General features: G+C 36.0%; 1 pseudogene; it reads left to right on the forward strand.

Moving 5' to 3' along the window:
• Positions 1-11,745: 11,745 nt before the first annotated feature.
• Positions 11,746-12,653, forward strand: LOC143400279 (olfactory receptor 14C36-like; annotated as a pseudogene).
• The last annotated feature ends 8,468 nt before the right edge of the window (positions 12,654-21,121 follow it).

The following is a 21,121-nucleotide window of genomic DNA, read 5'->3' on the forward strand; positions in this document are numbered from 1 at the left end:
TACTACACTGTTTAGTAGGAAAAAAAACAGAAACAAAAATATCTCTATAATTCTAGTGAGCTTCCATATCCTGAAAACATATATATTTTTCCATCTTGTATTTGACACAAATGTCTAGGGCTGTTCAGAAAGGACCCCCTACAAGGCCTGAAAGTCAGTACAGAAGTGAAAAGCTGGATTTGTCTCTTCACCCATCACCTTCTGAATTTGTTATATGGATTTACATGCTTACATATTATATTATTGTATTTTTTCTGTCATGGTAATCAAAATACTTAAAAATGTCAGTATTTTCTTCTTTCAAAAACTTCACCATCTGAAATACCAGTGGCCATATTTGTGTCATAAACAATGCTTTTTGAGTGATTACAGCTTTTCAGAGACCTTACCTTGCAAGTGCACGGGCCCCTGGGCTTGCATGGCCTTCGAACAACATACACTGTGTGTGCTACAGCAGTGGAAAAAGGGCTGAGTCTGCTTGGGAGCTATTCCTTTGCAAATTAGTAGCAGGGAAATGGTCAGTCAGTAAAGCCACCAGGCTTTAACTATTGTGCAGGAAGTAATGCACTTGCTCCTAAAAGGGTATAAAGTTTAAGATACAAAGTCCCAAATCAAAAAAATTTACACCAGTGATTTGGCTGATGAATACCTACTGACGTAGTGAAACGTAGTACAACAAGCTGATTTCTAACACTACACAAGAGTGGAAAAAAATTGAGATTGAAAAGCAGTTTCCAGAGAATTTTTTGAATTTGACTGTTCTTTAAAGCCCACTACATAGTAATGGGTAAATTTAAATCATTATGTCACAGTAGAAAAGGGGCTCTGTCAACAATTTCTAGGGTAGATTGTGAACAAGGAGGTCCCTCAGAAGTGAGATTCAGGTTTGTGACAGGGAGAGATGGGGGATGTAGCAAGACCCAGATTGCAGGTAGAGGGAGTAGGCCACCTTGAACATCACCCACACTGTGAAATTAACAGCAGCCTACCTGTGTCTGGCCACCCACCCCTGACCATGGGAGACACACACATTTCCAGGGGAGCTAAGGCAGGTTCAGCAGGAGGTCACATTTCTAAGTGTGAGTGTGGTTAACCTGTCAAGTTATTGAGGAGGACCCAGATTTGCAGAGGACAGAGGAAATGACAATGTCGGTGATGTGAGAATGAACTTGTCTCAGCTACTGCAGAAGTGCTACAACTATGAGCAAAACCTTCCTTTTAAGATATACAGGCAGTATCTTTTTGTACACTTGTGATGCCATTGAAAAGAAAGGAATAAAATGAAGTGTCAAGAAGAGGAAAGGAAATTGTTGTATAGTCAAAGGAATCTTCAACTTTGTGCTGCTGAACACAGAGTAAAATCATATTATGTAAAATGATATTGACTAGTTATAAACTTCAGGTCAGTTTGTCAAACTCTTGTAGCTACAGTTGAGAGAAATCAGTGCAGTCACATACTGCTGACAAGAGCAACAGTTAGTCCAATATCATATGCACAAACTTGTCCATCAAATATTGGCAAAAGTGAATCCCAAGATCAACCGACCTAGATGCTGCCTGAACTGTATACTTTTCATGTATTATGTGTGAAAATGTCTGACATTTTATATGTGGTCATAGTCTGTTGGTTGATCATTCTTTCACACTTCTAAAACTGGGAAAAATTTTATGTATGGACTTTGTCCTGAAGATCAAACTTCTTTTTTAAAAATCAAGAATAGGCTAACTTTAAATGAGAGACATTAGAAGCCACTGGAAAACACCCCTTTTACTAAGATTATTAATGAAAATAGAACCATACAAGGCAAAACCTATGACATTCATGAAGCACTACTATGGTAGAAGGTGTTGCACTAAATGCCTGCATCAAAGAAGCAGAAAGTCTAAGTGCAGACCCTTACCACGACAATATAAAAATACACCCACACATATTAAAAGCAGTTGGAAAGAAATGATAAAACATTGATTCAGAAATAAGAAATCAATACAAAATACCAATAAAAATATCAATGATACAAAAGGTTGTTTGTGAAAATAGAAACAAAAGTAACAAATCTTTAGTTATACTAACAATTAAAATGCTCCAAATGAATAAAATATTAGAAAATAAAAAGGAGACCTTTTTATTAATGCTACAGAAATGGTAAGGCCTACTAGCAACTCTTATCAACAAACACATATCAACATATTGGAAAATCTACAAGAAAGCATTAAATTTGGGACAAATATAACATACCAGAACTGAATTATGAGAAAATATAAGACCTGGACATCAATATGACCAATAAACTTGAATCAGGAAAATCAGTTTTCAGTAAAGAAAACTCCAGCAGCTCATGGATTCACTACTGTTCTATCAAACATTTAAAGAGAAGTGTCACCATGTCTTCTGAAAACATTCCAGGGAACTGAAATGAACTTGAACTCCTCAAGTAATGTTCCAGAAAACCTTTATTTTCCTAGATCCCGACAATTACACAACAATACAGTCTCAGGAACAAGCAGGTAAAGGACGCTGTGAGGAGAGTAATGCAAAGACTGTTGTTCTCAGGGAAATGATAATGCTGCCTTTAAGCATCATCCTAATTTCTCTGAGTGAAATTCAAGATTCGGTCAAATGTTCTTCATATCTGGGTGACACAAGTTAAACTGCCTACTCTAATGTCACTTCATTTGAATATGAGATTTTTTATTATTTGATTTTTTAAATTTACCTATTATTTCATGAATCCTTTATACAATGTGTAATTTAATCAATGTATCTTTTAATGAGTAAATATAATTTAATATGTTTGTTGAAATCATTTGTGGAGACATGCATTAAAGATCCATGAAATACATTGCAGTATTTGTATCAAGTACTATCACAGAGGAAAATTTTAGCAATCAAATCTGAAAAAAACTTACACTCCCATAATGTGCTATTATTCAGAGAAATGTCAAGCAAATTTCTAAGCACTGTGGTACATAACTGTATCAATTTAACTACTTTGAATATATGCAATAATTAAATCCTAAGAAGTTATAACCAATCTATTTGTCACATGAGAAGAGTAATTCCTTGTCAATGAATAAATAGGGCCATGTTTACCACACCCTGTATCCCTACAGTCAAACCCATCCACCAGGAAGAGCACCCAGTACTTCTCTGGCAGTGGCCACTGACAGTCTTTTATTATGTCAATGAGTGGCTCAGTATGGGGGACAAAGCCTGAAGCATGAGTTGCAGGTCAGCCCTGATGGTTTACCTCCTACATCTTACTTCTGTGACATCTACGCTAATGTGCCAGGCCTCAAAATTATGACATGGTGGATCATTATTTTTTGTCCTAAATTTCTTACTTGGGTAAACTCTTAAATTTCCCTCAGGTTACTGTACTTCTTAAAATACATCTGTCTATACTTGTTCCCTAAAACTTTATGGCAGTGTATGCACTTTCTGATGATGATGATGATGATGATGATAATGATGATGATGATTATCATCATCATCATCATCATCATTATTTTCATTCTTCTTCTTTTTTTTAACCAAAGATTGAACTTAAGTTCTCATCCCCAGTCCCTTTTTTGTGTGTTTTACTTAGACCAGAGACTTGTTAAGTGGCTTCAGGCCTTGCTTCATTGCTAATTCTGTCTTGATACCTCTGATCCTCCTGCCTTAGCCTCCTTAGGCATTGTGATTGCAGGCTTGCACCACCACACCTGTCTTGTAGCAGTCTTTCATCACCTCCCACAAGATATTTCTCTCCAAGTATTCTATGCCCTCACTGGCATATACTTTGATAATTAGCAATAATAACTGACATATTCTTAAGAACAAGTTTATCTAGTATTACTTATATAACACAATGAGAAAAAATATTTATATAATATCACAATCAAGATTTTAAATTACAAATTCTGAAAACCAATTATTTTTCACCATTACACTAATATGAAAATATGGAGAAAAATATAAATGTACTTATTACCTAAGAAAATACAAAATAATAAACATATATGATTAATTGATGAATACACTTATTAAAGTTTTTAGGCAAAAGAATTCTTGTGGTAGGAGCAGATGAGCACCCCAGCACCTACTGCTGCAAGAAGCTTTGAATTGCTTAACAGGATCCAACCATCCCCACACTGTGTTCCATGGCTTCTGGTTCTGACTGCTCCAGTGTTCCCTGCTAGAATAGAAAGACATTCAATGAACCTCAGTTAAAGTCTGTACACTCCACCTTTATATGCATTTTCTCTATAACTATAGCTTACTGAATCCTAGTGAGTACTATTGGACATTTTACATAGACGAGAGGGCTAGTTAAATTAATTTTAAATTTAATGTAAAAAGTTGGAAAGAAAGTAAATTATACACACCAGTTCTTTTTTATAGATGGTAATTATTTTATTTGTCCTAATTAATTAGTTTTACATAGTAGCAAAAGGCACTTAGACACATTGTACATAATTGGAGCACAACTTCTCATCTTCTGGCTGTACATGAGGCAGAGTCATGTGTGGTGCAATCACACGTGTATATAGAATAATAATGTCCTCATTCCACTGTCTTCCCACCCCACAATCTCCTACCATAACTCCCCTCTGTCCAATTTAAAGTTTCTCCATTTTTCCCTACCCCTTCCACTATTACAGACCAGCATTTGTGTATCAGAGAAAACATTGGGCCTTTGGTTTTTACGAACTGGCTTATTTCCATCAGCATGATTTTCTGCAGCTTCATCAATTTACCTGCAAATGCTGTAATTTCGTTATTCTTTAATGCTGAGTAATATTCTAATTATATATACCACACTTATTTATACATTCTGTTGAAGGGCACCTAGGTTGGTTCCATAGTTTAGCTATTGTGAATTGAGCTGCCATAAATATTGATGTGGTTGTGTCACAATTGTTTGCCTACATTGTCCTCAAGTGGTGGTTTGTAGGAGTTCTGCATTTGAGATTGGGTCTCTGATTAACTTCATGACTGTGGCATGCTTGGTGGATAGGAAGTTTCTGTGCAAAGGTGCAGAATGCCTGGCTGCAGGAAAACTTCCATGTTAAAGACAAAGGATGCCTGGCCAGTGGAGTAATGCTCTTCACGATGGTTTCAATCTTGATTTTAGGCACATAGCTCCTGGGAATAGAAGAGTTGGCTAGATAACTACAATGTTTCATCAAGCTCCTGTGCTCCCGGAGCTGCCCACCTAATAGTAACTTCAGACAATGGACTTTCTGGAGAGCTGCACAAAGCTCCTGACATTGCAAATTGTAACTGTGAAATGTAACTGCAGAATAAGCAACCTCATTGATACTCCAAACAATAATGTGGTTATGGTACTAAGGACCTAATATAATCTATTGATATAGATAATATGGCCGCTTGCACAAAGAACCACTCTGTCATTCTAAATTTTCTGAAGAATCTTGATAGTGATTTCCAGAGTGTTTGCACCAATTTGCAGTCCCACCTGCAATGTATGAGTGTACCTTTTCACCCACCTCCTCGCAATGCTTAGTTGTATTCTTGATGATTTCCATTCTGATAGGAGTTTTAATTTACATTTCTCTAATTGCTACAGAGGTTGAATATTTTTCACATATTTGTTGATCAATTGTATTTCCTCTTCTGTGCAGTGTCTGCTCAGTTATTTAGCACGTTTGTTGATTGGATTATTTGGGTTTTTTTTCCTCTCATTTTTTTGAGTTAAGTTTTTTGAGTTCTTTATATATCCTGGAGATTAGTGCTGTACCTGAGTTGCACGTTGTAAAGATTTTCTCTCATTATGTAGGATGTTTCTTCATGTTATTGTTTGTTTCTTTTCTGAGAAAAAGCTTTTTAGTTTGACTCCATTCCAAAAGTAGGCCCAAATTTTTATCATATCAGCTTAGTCCTGGACTTCCTTAACAAGACTCCTAAAGCTCAAGAAGGAAAATCAAGAATCAACAAGTGGCATGGATTCAAACTAAGAAGCAAACACGTGTTCTATTGAAAGGTGTCCCTCTTGATGAAAGATGTTGGATATTTAACACCTGTTTTAAGATGTTTTATATCATAATATCTGGTAGCAATAGATACAAAAAAAGGAAACATTGGTATAAGAATTTGTGATATCTCAAATCTTGTGTCAAATAACACAAAACCCTGCAGGTGCATGAGAATGGTATAAAATTTCTGCAGAATTTAGCAAAAACATTTTATTTGTGTATTAGTCATAAACAAAGAAATAGATTTTATAGTAATATAAATTATGTGAAAGATATGTATTGGAAAGAGAGCTCTTCTGAAATATTAACTCTTCCCTTTAAGGAAACAATATTTAAGAGTACTTGTTAGATCCTTTATTGTGATGGTGTGTTTTGAGTGCTTTATAAAATCAAAACTTCAGAAGACAAAAGACTTAGAACAACACATAGTTAGAAATTTGATGTGAGTTTAGCAACCACCATGAAAATGTAGTAACTTATTCTAGAGTGTGTTTCACAGTAATATTTATGACTGAGAATATTATGCCAGAATATTCAAACTTCTCTAAGTTTTATAAAGACTTTAGAATATTTATATTAATACCAGAGATATATTGCATTATAATAAAGCAGTTGTTTATATTGGTAGAGTTAAAATCTAAATTGGATCAGAGATTTGAAGGGATTGTTTAAGAAACTAGGGCCAAGGAAGGTGTAATTGTAATAGATACCAGCACCTAAAGAGATGCTAAGCATTTCACAGAGACATCAGGAAAGTGGCTGAGAGCATCTAAGGATTTTTTTTTTTTTTTTGCAGTACTGGGTAGTGAAATAAGGATCATTCAACCACTGAGGCATATCCCCAGCCCTATTTTGTATTTTAGTTAGGGACAGGGCCTCACTGAGTTTCTAAGTGCCTTGCTGTTGCTGAGGCTGGCTTTGAACTCACAATTCTCCTGCCTCAGCCTCAGGAGCTGTTGGGATGATATGCATGTGCCACAGTGCCTGCTGTTTTTTGTTTTTGTTCAGGTATTTTTGTCACAGCAATGCAAAGCTCACCAAAACAGGTTCTAAACATAATCATAGAGTGTGTAGAGTGTTTACCAGAGAGGTCAAATACGACAAAATATAAGGTAACCAGACAAATCAGTCAAATTATACTAGAGAATGAAAAACATATGTCCACCAATAGATATGTTGATTAAAATATTTCTGGCATATGCAAATAATGGTTTTTCTTTCATCTTTAAGAAATGATCAAATGATACATGCTATAAGGTGGACTAATTTCAATGATGTTATACTCACTTCAGCCAGAATACACATCATATACTGAGTGATTTTATTTATATGAAATTTCACAAATATGTAAATTCAAGGATACAAAATACATTTAGTTTCCAGTGACTGCAATTAGGGATTATATGGACAATATATGTAATGGGTTAGGTGGTCATTTTGAAGTAAAAATTATTTTGGAAAAGATGTAGCTGGAAATTGTACAATTATGCAGTGTGGTAACTCACACTGACGTGAGAACCATAAACTGTTACAAAGGTTAATTTTAAATCATGTGGATTTCATCTTAATGATAAGAAACTTTTGCTGCTGAACTGGAGGTAGTTTTAGATGTTTTCCTCTTACAAGTTGGTGAATGAGTGAGAGCTGCCCACCACACTTAATGTTAACTAATCCATACAAACACCTACTGGGAACTGACACTGAGGTGAAGGAGGGCAGAGACGAAAACACACCCAGTGAGCACCATCATTCTCTCCTCAGTGTCATTGGTTTTTCAATAACGACTAAAGTCAATGCCCAGCAGAGGAGTTCCCATGTGTCATCCACTGTCCATACTGGCATGTGGCCAGGTCCTCTCTCCTGGGCTCTGCAGGTTCCACTGCCTGGTGGTGGGCTCAGGCCTCCTGCTGGTCCTGCAGCCTGAGCTCTGGGCTACCAGGGGCCCTGCTCCCACTGGCCTGGTACCATGCTCACATAAAGCAGTAGTGACTGAGCTCCCTACATCCCACAAGGCACCTGGCTGACTGGACAGATCCACCCTGGCTGCAGACACAGTCAATGGGTGAAGCCAAGGAGAGATTTGGTACTGCAACATCATGGAGAACAGGTGACACTCAGGAGTGAGTACTTGGCATTTAGAGTCAAAATGCATCTAAGATTCATAATTATTCTGCTCTGCAAATTTCAATTTCATCCAAAGAGTCAGGTAGCCCAGGAAAAGCTTTGTGAATTCTGAGAAGAACACAGAAAGCACAGAGAGTCCTTATAACTGCATTATGATGTTCGCTGTGATTGCGTCCACTATAATAGAAACACAGAGACCATGGGGACATCTGCATGGTGTGTGGAAGTAAAGTGTGTAATAGTTCTTTGTGTTGCTTCTTGTTGGTTTAAAATTCTTTTCTTCAGATTACTTTAACTATTAGTACACTTGGATAATGCCCAAAGTAGTCTGCACAGAAATTCCATAGAAGACTAATAAAAACATTCACATTAAGACAACAAGAATGAAATGCAAAACATGGTATAGGATAGATAGGTAGATAGGAATGATTTTATATATCTGATACACATGCACCTAAGTCAATAACTATGGGAAAAATATTTAATGTAGTAGGCAATATTCTTTGAAATATTTTGAATATTAATCTTATTTCTTTTGTTCACAAAACATGTTTTCAATTATTTATTCTTTGTTTGTTTGGTGTCAGGGATTGAACCCAGGGCTGCTTAATCATTGAGCAACTTCCAAGCCCTATTGAACATTTATTCTGAGACAGGGTCTTGAAAAATTGCTGAGGCTAGCTTTGAACTTGAAATCTTCCTGTCTCAGCCTCCTGAGCTGCTGGAGTTATAGGCATGCACCACTATGCCCAAGTTTTCAATTGTACTCTTAAGTTTTTATACTAAATATATGCTATGTATGACTATGAGGATGTGTGATTCCAGTGGAATAAATATAAAAATAATGTTGTGCAACATTTGGAAACATATTTTTATTTTCAGAATATATGTGCCTCAGCATTTTTAATGCCTTATAAGAACACTAATCAATAATTCCTAATATGGAAAATATAATTTAGAAAATAATTTATTCTTGTGTCTTCCAAACCAAGTAATATTTGCAGTTTTGAAGTGCTCTATTCATTATGTAATTCATTATTTGAAACATTATCAAGAGAAATTAAAAAGAGAAAATTCTCAGCTTTTACCAGTTACAGAGAAAGCACCTGGGCAGTCCCTCTTCATGTTCCTGGAGTTAAAACATGCTAGTTCTCCTCACAAACATTGTGCTGACTCTCAAGTCTACCAACACTTTCTGTTATTCATATCTTCAACTTATTGTCATTATGAGAGAATCCTCTATAAGCATTTTTGCCCCTTAAATGAGAATGTAGAATTGAATCACACCAAAATATTAAGGCCAATCTATGCAATCTAAGCCATACTTTTATTTTAAAAATCCAGGTTCAAAAAGTCATCCTATCTTTAGAATCTACTGAAATTATCTGAGGCTCTCTGTAAAAATTAGGCGGTGCTTTGTACATTTATTTTATTGTATTTATACATGACTTTGGAATGATGCTCCATAAATGGAAGTTTTTGAAGACTGATACATGAAAAAAGAAATTCAAATTAAGAAGAATTTTTGAAACCATACCTAAATCACACAAAGGAGGGCATCAAGTAATTAATGTAACTCAAACTGGTTTGTGGAGAATTTGCTAAGTTCTATTGGAGATGGAAAGGCAGTATTTGCCTTAGTGTAGAAAACAATAATAAAGAAAGAAAATGTCTCTGTAGTTTTATGCACCTTCTAGATTTGAACCCATCTTAATGTCCAATTGTATTTTATAGGATGTCCTGAGGTGATCAACAGGAGCTCCTGTAGCTCCTGGAATCCAGGTTAAAGGGTAAAAGTCTGGCAGGTTTCCTTATTAGTCTCATCATATATCATATTCAGATGTTTTCATATTAATTTGAATTTTTATATATGTATCATTTTATTTTTTCCTTCACAGTACTGAAATAATGTTTTTTAAAAAACAATCTTTTACTAAAACTCAGTATCTGCATCAGATTTTGCCATATTATAAATCCTTAGTAAATATTTGTCAAGATTGCCTGCTTTGAAAAAAATCTTTCTGCACAGAAGTGGGGATATGTTATTTCAAATGAACACACACTGTATTTCTTACAGAAGTGAAGAATGGGCACCACTGATTTAGAAAGTACTCACTTGTAAATTAGTGGAATAAAGAATCTTAGTTCATGTTAGCAGTTAGTCAATTGTGCTACATTGCATTTTTTATTAACTACTATGCATGAAGTCACTTACTTTCTACTAAGAGAATAAAAAGATGAATGATACAACATTCAAAAATCAAGGAATTTATACCAGTGATTTGGTTGACTAGTATATATAGATCTACTAAAAAGTAAAATAACATGTTGACTTCTAACACTAACAGAAATGTATAAGAAAAATTAGAGGCTAAGAAAGGGATTTGGAGAAAAAGTTGCATTTTAGCCTCTTTAAAGAGCAGTATATAGTAATGGGGAAAACTAAATCAATATGTCTTGGTAGAAAAGAGGCTCGGTCACCAAGATCCAGGGTATGCTGTGAACAAGGAGGTCACTGAAGTTTGAGTTCAGTTTTGTGTCAGGGAGGAATGGGGGATGGGGCTAGCAAAAGATTTCAGGTAGATTAAGTAGGACCCCTTGAACTTCACCAACACTGTGAAATAAACAGTAATGTTCACAAGACTGGACACCCACCAATGACCTTGGGGAACACACACATTTTCGGAGCAGCAAGGCAGGCTCAGCAGGAAAGTCTCTTTTCCAAGGGTGAGTGTGGTTAACCTGGCAAGGTGCTGAAATGGACTCAGGTTGCAGAGGACTGAGGAGATAATGATTTTGGTGACAAAGGATTGAACCAGTCTGAGGTGTTACAGGAGTGTTATAACTATGAGCAAAACATTCTTTTTAGGGTATGCAGTCAGTAACTTTCTGTACACTTATGATAACTTTAAGAAGATTGGTATATAAGGGGAAGTGTCAAAAAGAAAAGGAACAATTATTATGTAGTCAAAGGAATCTTCAACTTTATGGTGCTGAGGAATGAGTAAAAATATATTAAGGTAAAAAGTAGATGTTTTGTAGAATGTGAGTATCTAAAGACCTTACACTGATCTACTGGAAAAAAAAATAGTCCCTGGGGGAGCTGAAACAGGTCTGGTGAGTATGTCTGAGTTTTTTATGTTCATGATGATAAAGTCTCTGAAACCATACCTACAGAAATATTTATAAATTATAATTTGAAATATTTAGTGTGTATACAAAGGCAAAAAAGTGGTGAACTTTCATTTATGGAAGACAGTGAGGTAACTAAATTACAGAGCATTAAAGAACGCACTGTCACACAGGTCTCAAACAGGAAAGAAGGTGACCAATGCTTGCTAGTACTCTGCATGGGAGTCTCAGGAGGTCAGAGGAGGTCTGATGAGGAGCTGAGGAAAAGCTCTGAAGGTCACACACAGATCTTGGGCTGCAGACCTCCACTCCTGCACTGGGAGTTGCACTATGCTTAATAATGTTTAAAAATGTCAGAGAAAAAGAGTGACCTTTCCTCTGTGGGAAAAGCTAATGCAAAATACAAGAAAACAATCTGGACGTGAATATGTAAAATAATTGTATTAGTTATTTTTTTCTTCCCCTCTCTCACATCCATTTATATTATTAGGCAACAAGATTTTGCATCAAATGGCCAATTCCACCATGGTAACTGAATTTCTCCTCCTTGGCTCTCCTGAAGGCTGGAATCTGAGTTTTCTCTATTTCACAGTATTCCCAATGACCTACCTGGGTACCTTGTTAGGGAACCTTCTCATTGTCACTGTCACCACTGTTGACCAGAACCTGCACACACCCATGTACTTCTTCCTCAGGAACCTGTCAATTTTGGACATGTGCTTCATTTCCATCACTGTCCCCAATGCCTTTGTCAACTCTCTCACTATCAACTGGGTCATTTCAGTTACTGGTTGTGCAACGCAGATCTTCTTGGTCCTTTTTTGTGCATATGTAGAGATTTTGATTCTCTCCATCATGGCCTGGGACCGCTATGTTGCTATCTGCCAGCCCCTCCAGTACCCCCTCATCATGAACTGCCAGTTTTGTGTCCGCGTGACCCTGGCTTTCCTGCTCAGTGGTCTGCTGTATGCAGGTGTGCACACTGGGAACACATTCCAGCTGTCCTTCTGCCAGTCAAACGTGGTCCACCAGTTCTTCTGTGATGTCCCCTCTCTGCTGAGGCTCTCCTGCTCTGACACCACCAGTAATGTGGTCCTTATTCTTGTCTCTGCTGTGGTCATTTGTGGTGGCTGCTTCCTTTTTATTGCCATGTCATACATTCACATATTTTCTGCTGTGCTGAAATTTCCCACCAGAGCCCCAGGGAAGGCCTTCTCCACCTGCACCCCTCACATCCTCGTGGTGTCCATCTTCCTCAGTTCTGGCTAAGGTGTGTACCTGAGGTCCTCAGCAACCTCTGGCACCCTCAAGTACATGGTTCTCTCTGCCTTTTACACCATGATTCCTCCCTTCCTGAATCCTCTATCTACAATCTCAGGAATAAACAGGTAAAGGAAGCTGTGAGGAGAGTAATGTAAAGGCAGTTATTTTCAGGGAAATAATAAAGATAACGTTTCAGCATCATGCTAATTTCATTGATCTTGGTTCTTAATTAGATACAATACTCTGCATATTTATGCTTTACAAGTTACATTGTCTACCTTTCTATTACATTATTAGAAGCTGAGTTATGATAAGTTATTTTTCTGTTTCTTACCATATCATTTACATGGAGCTATTAGAGAATGTGTAATTTCATCAATGCATCTATTAATGATTAAATATAATTAAATATATTTGCTGAAATCATTTGTGGTTATGTATTTTAAAAAATCAACCCATATTTCAATTACTTATATCAAATTCTGACACCAAAGAAAACCCTAGGAGATAATTTATTCTTATATAATTTGCTCTTATTCAGAACAGTGTAGAACCTACTTGTAAACACTGTGATACATAATTTGCCAATTTATTTACTTTCAAAATATATTTAAAAAATCAAATCCTAAAGAAATTGTAGCCAAAATGTAAAGAATTTTTTTTTGAATGTTCAAACAGCAACTCTTTATTCCCGAACTCTCACTGGCACTCTACACACATTTCCTGGGAATACACTCCCTCCACCGGGCTCCGTGCGCCAATTCTCGAAATGCAAAGAATTTAACAGTAATAATTTTGTCCATCTGGACCAGGCAAGAAGAAGATACTCCTTTCTGTGAAGTAAAAAGAGGGCAATGGTTAATTCACCCTGTGTCCCAACATTCACATCTTTCCACAGAAAACAGCAGCCTGTGAGTCTTTGGCCATGACAGGGTCCAGTCTTTGATTATGTCCATGAATTGATGTCAGCTTTCTGATGGTTTGTCTTCCACACATTTTACTCCTGTAGTGTTGTGCTAATGACTTAGTCCTAATAATCATGGAGAAATGGACGATAATTTTCTGGCACATGTGTCTGGGTCATGCCAACTCTTACATTTCCCCTCACTTTTCTTGAATTTGTAATGTAAACTTCTATCTTTATTTGTGATAGTCATTTTGTTGTTTTTGTTGCTTGTAGTGTTTTATTTATTTATTTTTTTAAATTTTAATTTGTTATATATGACAGCAGAATTCATTATAATTTATATTGCACACATAGAGCACAATTTTTTACTTTTTTAATAAATGACAGCCATAAGCATTTTCTTTCTTATTACACATGTAGAGCACATTTTTTATGTCTCTTTGTATATAAATTATGTTCGTGCCAATTCATGTTTTCATACATGTACTTTGGATACTGATGTCCCTCACATTCTGCCAACCTTGCTAACATCCTGCACCCTCCCTTTCCCTCCCATCCCTCTGTCTTATCCTTGCTAATTCCTTGCCCCCTCTCTTCCCCTCACATCCCTCTTCCCTATTTAGAGTACATCGATTCCTCCCATGCTCCCCCTCCCTACCCACTATGAGTCAATCTCCTTACTTCAGAGAAAACATTCGGCATTTGTTTTTTGGGATTGGCTAACTACACTTAGCATTATCTTCTCCAGTGCCATCTATTCACCTGCAAATGCCATGATTTTATTCTCGTTTACTGCTGAGTTATATTCCATTGTGTGTACATGCCACTTTTTTTTTTATATCTTCATCTACTGAAGGGCATGTAGCCTGGTTCCACAGTTTGGCTATTGTGAATTGTGCTGCTATAAACATTGATGTGGCTGTTTTGCTACAGTATGCTATTTTTAAGTCTTTGGGGTATAGACTGAAAAACAAGGATAGCTGAGTCAAATGGTGGTTCATTCCAAGTTTTCCAAGGTATCTCCATACTGCTTTCCATATTGGCTGCACCAATTTTCAGTCCCACCATCCATGTATGAGTGTGCCTTTTTCCTCACATCCTCATGAACTCTTATTGTTGTTTGTCTTCATAATAGCTGCCATTCTTAAAGGAGAGAGATGAAATCTTAGAATAGTTTTTATTTGCTTTTCTATAATTTCTAGCAGTGATGAACATTTTTTCATAAATGTGTTCATTGATTGTATACCCTCTTCTGAGAAGTGTCTGTTCAGGTCCTCGGCCTAAATATTGATTGGATTATTTCAATTTTGGTGTTTAGCTTTTTGAGTTCTTTATATGCCCTAGAGATTAGTGCTCCATCTGATGTAAGAGGGGTAAAAATTTGCTCCCAAGATGTAGGCTCTCTATTCACCTCACAGATTGTTTCTTTTACTGAGAAGAAACTCTTCAGTTTGAATCCATCCCATTTATTGATTCTTAGTTTTAATTCTTGTACTATTGAAATCTTATTAAGGAAGGTGGGGCCTAATCCCATGTGATTAATATTAGGGCCTACTATTAGGCTCAGGGTCTCTGGTTTAATTCCTAGGTCCTTGATCCACTTTGAGTTGAAGTTTTGTGCATGGTGAGAGATAGAAGTTTAGTTTCATTTTGTTGTGTATGAATTTCCAGTTTTCCCAGCACCATTTTTTGAAGAGGCTATCTTTTCTTCAATGCATAGTTTTGGCACCTTTACATAATTGTAATTTTGTGGGTTAGTCTTCTATGTCCTCTATTTTGTACCATTGTTCTACCAGTCTGTTTTGGTGCCAATATCATGCTGAATTTGTTACTATTGTTTAAGTTTAAGTCCTGGTATAGTAATGCCACCTGCTTCACTCTTCCTGCTAAAGATTACTTTAGCTATTCTGGGTATCTTATTTTTCAGATGAATTTCATGATTGTTTTTTCAATTTTTATGAGGAATACCATTGGGATTTTGATTGGAATTTCATTAAATCTGTATAGTGCTTTTGGTAGTATGGTTATTTCGATATTAATTCTGCCTATCCAAGAGCAAATTAGATCTTTCCATATTCTAAGATCTTCGTTGATTTCTGTCTTTAGGGTTCTGTAGTTTTCATTGGTACAGTTCTTTCACCTTTTTCATTAAGTTGACTCCCAAGTATCTTTTTTTTGAGGTTATCATGTATGGGGTAGTTTTTCTCATTTCCTTCTAAGAGGATTTGTCACGGATATACAGAAATTCCTTTGATTTATGGGTGTTGATTTTATATCCTGCTACTTTTCTGAATTTATTTACTAGTTCTATAAATTTTCTGGTGGAGCTTTTTGGATCTTCTAGGTATAGAATCATATTATCAGCCACTAGTGCCAATTTGAGTTTTTGTTTTCCCATGTATCTCTTTAATTTCTTTCATCTGTCTAATTGTTCTTCCCAGTGCTTCAAGAACAATGTTAAATAGAAGTGGTGAAAGAGGGCATACGTGTCTTGTTCCAGTCTATAGAGGAAATGCCTTAAATTTCCTCCATTTAGAATGATGTTGGCCTGGGGCTTAGTGTTGATAGCCTTTATGATGTTGAGATATGTTCCTGTTATCCCTAGTTTTCCTGGTGTTTTGAACATGAAGGAGGTGTATTTTGTCAAATGCTTTTTCTGCATCTATTGAGATGATCATATGATTTTTGTCTTTAAGTCTATTGATGTGATGAATTACATTTATTGATTTTCATATGTTGAACCAACCTTACATCTCTGGGATGAATCCCACTTGATTTTGGTGCATGATATTTTTGATATGTTTTTGTATTTGATTTGCCAGAATTTTATTGAGAAATTTTTCATCTATGTTCATTAGAGATATTGGTCTGAAGTTTTCTTCCTTTGATGTGTCTCTGCTCTGCCTGTTTTTGGAATCAGGATGATATTGACCTCATAGAATACATTTGGGAATGCTCTCTCTTTTTCTATTTACTGAAATAAATTGAAGACTATTGGTGTTACTTCTTCTTTAAAGATCTTGTAGAATTTGTCTTTGTATCAATCCAGTCCTGAGCTTTTCTTGGTTGGTAGTAGACTTCTGTTGATGTCTTCCATTTCATCACTTGATATTGGTCTGTTCAAATTGTGTATATCATCCTACTTCATCCTGGGAAAATTGTATGACTTAAGAATTTGTCAATGCCTTCAATATCCTATACTTTAATGGAGTGTATGTTTTCAAAATAATTTCTAATTATCCTCTTTATTTTTGTAGTATCTGTTGTGATAGTACCTTTTTTATCACATATGCTGATAATTTGATTTTTCTCTCTCCTTCTCCTCATTAGCATGGATAAGTATCTGTCATTTTTTTTAAATTTTTTCAAAGAACCAACTTTTTATTTTGTCAGTTTTTTCAGTTGTTTCTTTTGCTTCAATTTCACCTCTAATTTTGATTATTTCTTGTCTTCTACTGCTTTTGTTGTTGATTTGTTCTTCTTTTTCTAGAGTTTTCAGATATAGTTTTCATTTGTTGACTTTTTCTTCTTTAAGTAATGAACTCCATGCAATGAACTTTTCTCTTAGTACCACTTTCATAGTTTCCCAGAGATTTCAATATGTTATGTCTATGTTCTCATTTGCGTCTAGGAATTATTCAATTTCCTCCTTGATATCTTCTGAAACCCATTATTCATTCAGTAACATATTGTTCAGTCTCCAGGTGTTGGAGTAATTTTTATTTTTTTATTTTATCTTTAATTTCAAATTTCATTCCATTATGATCTGATAAAATGCAGGGTAGTATCTCTACTCTTTTGTATTTGCTAAGAGTTACTCTGTGGCAATTTATATGGTCTAATTTAGAGAAGGATCCATGTGCTGCTGAAAAGAAGGTGTAGCCCCTTGATGCTGGTTGTTATATTTTATGTATGTCAGTTAAGTCAAAGTTATTAATTGTATTATTGAGATCTATAGTTCTTTTTTTATTCAATTTTTGTTTGGAAGATCTATCCAGGTGTGAGAGAGGTGTGTTAAAGTCATCCAAGATTATTGTGTTTTGGTCAATTTGACTCTTGAGAAAAATTTGATGAACATAGCTGCTCAATTGTTTGGGGAATATATATTTATGATTGTTATGGCTTGTTGGTATGGTTCCCTTGGGCAGTATATAATTTCCATCTTTTTCCCTTTTGATTAACTTTGGCTTGAAGTCTACTTTACTTACATGAGAATAGAAACCCCTGCTTACTTCCACAGTCCATGTGAGTGGTATGATTTTTCCCAACCTTTCATTATCAGTCTGTGTATGTCTTTTACTAACAGATGAGTCTTCTGGAGGCAACATATTGCTGATTTTTTTAATTTAATCTGCTGGCTAATGTTTTTTGATAGATGAGTTTAAGCCATTAATATTCAGAGTTATTATTGAGACATGTTTTGCATGTCCAGCCATATTTATTTACTTTTGTTATTTAACTTGACTTGATTTTCTTCTTTGATTATTTTTTTTTTTTAGGGTACTACCTCCCTCTGCTGATTTCATTGTTGTTTTTTGTTTTTCCTCTTCATGAAATATGTTTCCAAGGATGTATTGTATTGCCAGTTGTCTAGCTATAAATTCTTCTAACTGTTGTTTATCATGAAATGTTTTTATTTCTTTATCAAATATAAAGCTTAAATTTTTTAAAGAGAGAGTGGAAGACAGAGAGAGAGAGAGAGAGAAATTTTTGATATTTATTTTTTATTTTTCTGAGGACACAACATCTTTGTTTGCATGTGGTGCTGAGGCTCGAACCCGGGCCACAGGCATGACAGGCAAGCACGCTACCACTTGAGCCACAGCCCCAGCCCCTAAAGCTTAATTTTGCTGGATACAAGATTCTTGGTTGGCATCCATTTTCTTTAGGAGCATCATATATGTTGTTCCAGGTTTTTTTAGCTTTTAGATCTGTGTTTAAAAATCTGCTGTTATTCTAATTGGTTTTTCCCTATTTGTAATTTGATTCTTTTTTTTCTCATGGCTTTTAAAATTCTCTCCTTATTCTGTATGTTGGGCATTTTTATTATAATGTGCCTTGGTCTGGCTCTTTTGTGATTTTGTACATTTGGCGTTCTGTGGGCTTCTTGAATTTGGATTTCCTATTCATTCTTCATGTTTGGAAAGTTTTCTGACATTATTTCATTAAATAGATTGTTTACTCCTTTGTTATGAACTCTATGACTTCTTCTATCCCAGTAACTCTTAAATTTGGTTTTTTTATGATATCCCATATTTCTTAAATGTTCTGCTTGTGATTCCTTACCAATACTACTGTGTGTTCTTTCAACATTATATATTTTGTCCTGCCTCAAAGGCTGAATAGGACCCCTTGAACTACACTCTCACTGTGCAATAGCAGCACCCTACCTGTGTCTGGCTTCCCACCATCTACTCAGGAGATATACACATTTTCAGAGGAGCCCAGGCAGACTTAGCAGGGAGGTCATTTTACTAAGGGTGAGTGTGTTTAACCTGTCAAGGTGCTAAAGAGAACCCAGGATGACAGAGGCCTGAGGAGATTATAATGGAGGTAACCTGGGATTGAAGTGGTCTGAGCTGTTATGGAAGTATTCAACTATGAAAAAATCTTCCTTTCAGTGTATTCAGTCAGTATTTTTTGTATGATTATGAAATTTTGAAGAAAAAATATAGGGCTGTGGTTGTGACTCTGTGGAAGCGTGCTTCCCTCGCATATGTGAGGCACTGGGTTCAATCTCAGCAACACATAAAAATGAATAAACAAAATGAAGATATTGAAATTAAAAAGAAAGAAAGAAACACAATAGAAGATGTCAAAAAGACTAAGGCAATTTAATTTTTAGACAAAGGAATGTTTAACTTCAGGGTGATTGTTGGGAGTTGCCCCTGCTCCAAGACTAATTTCACGATCCCCTAAGAAGAACCATCCAGGGGCTGGGGATGTGGCTCAAGCGGTAGCGCACTCGCCTGGCATGCATGCGGCCCGGGTTCGATCCTCAGGACCACATAAAAACAAAGATGTTGTGTCCGCCGATAACTAAAAAAATAAATATTAAAATTCTCTCTCTCTCTCTCTCTCTCTCTCTCTCTCTCTCTCTCCTCTCTCACTCTCTCTTTAAAAAAAAAGAAGAAGAAGAACCATCCAATCATGAGCCCTGCTGGCTCACATGATCCTGCTATCTAATGGTGATTGCTGCTGGCTGATATGCTCCTTACCCATCAATCAGACTAACCCTAGCTGGTTCACATGATCCTTATCCTTTCATAGTCCATGGGAGTTCAAGTCAAATAACCCTGTAGACATAGTAATTAATGTTGTCTTCATTGCAGTGAAGTAGTTCCCATTGCACTCTTTTACTAGCCTGTGAACACCCTGGATCCATCCAGTGACATGACTGCTCATTTATTTCTCCAATCTTACAGACATTGTTGCCTCAAGACAAGGTGAATATCACTCCTGGTGTCTGTAGAGACAGGATCTTTGTACTTTGTATATTTGGCTTGTTTAACACACACTTTTTTTCTTTAAACTAGGTACAAGGTATGGGATTAGTAGCTAAGGACAATAAGAAAAATGCCAGAACAAGAAAAGAAGACCTCAATACAATATCCCTGACAAGAACATAGGCAAACCTTCTCAAGAAAATCTAGCCAAAAAATTCCACAGGACACCAAAACCAGAATAGACCATATTCATATGGTATCAATCCCAGCATGCAATAAAGCACCTACAGAAAATCACCAACAAATCCTACAGTGGGTTAACAGAACAAAGGGCAAATCATCCATCAATAGGTCGATTTTAAAAATGCTGGTATATACATATAATGGAACCTAATTCATCCATTCAAGAAATAAAATAGTGATAAATGCTACAATGTGGACTTTCTTTGAAAATATCAGGCTGATTCAAATCATAAAATAGCACATATTTAATAATTCTAGTCATACAAAATAATCAGAACATATATATTCAAACATGGTGATTATACTTAGTGGTTTCCAAAGTATAAACAGGGACTATGTGCAATGGATTAGATAGTTCATTTAAAAAAATTACAGATGTTTAGGAACAAGAGGTAGTTGTAAGTTGTACAGTTTTGTCATGTGGTAAATAATATGGAATTGTTAACCACGAACTGTTACAAATTTATCTTCATGACACATGAATTTCATCACAATGATAAGAAATTTTGCTGCTGAACTGCAGAGAGCCTTAGATGTTTCCCACTTACAGGTTGAGGAGTGAGTGAGCGTTGCCCATCACCCTCAGTGTTAACTGATCACCATAGACACCCCTAACTCACACTGAGGTGAAGGAGGGCAGAGATGAAAACACACAGTGAGTACCACCAGTTTCTCCTCAGTGTTACTGGATTCTCAATGTGACTAAGCATGATGTCCAGCACAGAAGTTCCACTTTGTCATACACTGTCCACGTGGGAAAAATAGCACACATTTCCTTATTTCAAGCACTACCAAGAGAACTACCAAAAGGGAAAACATCCAGCTTCCCCACTTGCAGAGGAACATACTTGCGGCAGCCCTTCTTCAAATAATTGGCATTAAAAATATGATAACTCTTCCTCATACTTGTTTTTCTGAACTTCATGCTACCTGATCATGTTTTTATTTTGATCCAAACTTTTGTTTTTATAGCAAATTCTACATATGCATTTGCACTCCTTAAAGGACAATGTAGTTCTGAACACTC

Source organism: Callospermophilus lateralis, assembly GCF_048772815.1.
Source record: "Callospermophilus lateralis isolate mCalLat2 chromosome 5 unlocalized genomic scaffold, mCalLat2.hap1 SUPER_5_unloc_1, whole genome shotgun sequence".
Taxonomy (NCBI): Eukaryota; Metazoa; Chordata; class Mammalia; order Rodentia; family Sciuridae; genus Callospermophilus; species Callospermophilus lateralis.